This window comes from Elephantulus edwardii, unplaced genomic scaffold, assembly GCF_000299155.1.
Source record: "Elephantulus edwardii isolate Elephantulus edwardi_28Jun2011 unplaced genomic scaffold, EleEdw1.0 scaffold01372, whole genome shotgun sequence".
Lineage (NCBI taxonomy): Eukaryota > Metazoa > Chordata > Mammalia > Macroscelidea > Macroscelididae > Elephantulus > Elephantulus edwardii.
Window position 1 is genome coordinate 9262 of NW_006401122.1, and position 1978 is coordinate 11239.

General features: G+C 46.7%; 1 pseudogene; it reads right to left on the reverse strand.

The window, feature by feature from the left end:
- Window positions 1–745: 745 nt before the first annotated feature.
- LOC102869467 lies at window positions 746–1378 on the reverse strand (annotated as a pseudogene).
- Between the last annotated feature and the right edge of the window lie 600 nt (window positions 1379–1978).

The following is a 1978-nucleotide window of genomic DNA, read 5'->3' on the forward strand; positions in this document are numbered from 1 at the left end:
AATAATCTCCCTAGTTGTGATACCCTTGATGTAACACTCCAGACACTCTCAGAACCACAGTGGTTGTCATGACTCCAGGTCAGTTGAATTTATGAGGCCCCCAGGAATAGAAGGACCCTCCTTTCTGCCGAGATCTCCATGACGTGGGACAGCGAAGCATATGGAGGTGTCAGAAAGGGGCAAGAATCCTCATCATTCAGTCTTCCTCTTCTCCTGTAGACCCTGAAATCCATCAAAACCCTGCCTGGACACCAAAACTAATGGAAAAGACTCCTTCTCCAAACCTCGGCATCAACATGAAAGTTATTTCTGTAGCTAGGTACCCAGGAACAAACCACAGCAAGCATGAATAGGCCCTTTCTTGGGGACCAGCTGAGGTGGGGCCCACAAAGGAGTAGTCCCCACAGACTGGCTATACTGATCCCCCAGGACAAGGCAGGAAACCTACCTGTGAGTCCTCCAGGACAGGGGTCCAGGCAGCTCTCCAAGGAGAGAGGACACTAGAGAGAGATTGGGTTGGTTGACTTCCATGCAGGGGGAGGAGAGCTCCAGAGGGGGACCTCGCTGAAGTAAAATGGAACTAATGCTCTAAAGAGCTTGATTGAGGTGGATTTAGGGAGAAAGGGCGTTGAGGAGAGAAGGATGTTAAATGTGGTAACAGAAGTCTGGTGCTGTGGGGCAGGGTAGCTGGGAGTTCTCTGGGAGCGGCTAGCTCTCTTCTGGCTCCAAGAAGCATACAGCCTAATTATTGCCTCATACGGCCTTTTTTTCCCCAAAAAAGAGGTGGTGGGAGGAACTTGCTGGACTTCATGTAGGCAGAAATATTATCCAGGCTCTCAAAGAAGGCCATGAAGTCTTTCAGGTTTGGGAAGGCATCTAGGCACTTCAGCTGAAAGATTGGTTCACGTCAAGGATGTCATAAGCAAGGAAGTCGACGAAGGTGATCTTGTCCCCTAAAAACCACAGTGATTCCCCAGTAAATGTGAGTAGAGCTTCATCTTATCAGACAGCCTCTCCATGTATGGTGACTTCAGCTTCTTAAAATCAGGGCTGTAGCACACTCTGGTCAGGTCCATGAAGGTGTACATAACCTGGTTCTCTAAGATGTTTACTCGGATCTTTTCCTCTTCCATCTCTCCACACAGATTGTGAGGGCTTTGCTCTGTATGATCTTGTTAGCCCCATCCAGGAGGTAGGGCAGATTAGGAAAGTCCAGGCCCAGCTTAAATTTTCCATTCAGTTACTTGTTTCTGTCATAGCCAGGAGCATTCCCCAACTTGTACTTCTTTTCTTCATACTTTGAATCTGTGTATTCCAGGAGAAGGCAGATGGCATGAGCCAGCCCACGAAGGTCCCAGTAAGCCAGAGTCATAACCATGTTGTAGGTTTCCATTGAGTGAGCGACCTAGCCTCCAGGAAGCTGAAGTGTAAGTTCATCAGAGTGACTGGGAAGAGGAGGGGGAAGAGGGAAAAGAGACCAGTGATGCTGTCGATGACTTTCATTTTTATTTTCCATGATTGTAGATCATCAGGTGCAAGTGATTTGTATTTGTCTATAAATCATGATTTCCAGGATGTCAGAAATTGGAAGGCTGGCACAGGACAGGAGGCCTGGTATCTTGCTCTTCATGGTTGCTGTAGGTTGTGTTCTACTCAGTGGCAACTAACACCAGCTGACAACAAACCAAAAAGGGAACTTTGGTGGGAGGGTCCTCAGGGAGCTGTGCTGCTGACCAAAGGCCACGTATCTCTGGCAGTTTAAATCAAGAGAGAAAGATGGATAGTATCTTTCCTTGTGATTTATAGCCTCAGAAACCCAATTAAGGGTCAGTTATGAATTAGTTCAGGTGTCACAGCAATGACTTTTACTCTTTTTACTTTGATAAACCAAAAAGCTGGTAGTTGGAACTCAAACTTTTAATATTTATTATATCTATCTATATGCCTGAGGAAGTCCTCTGTGGTGCCTGGTGTTAGC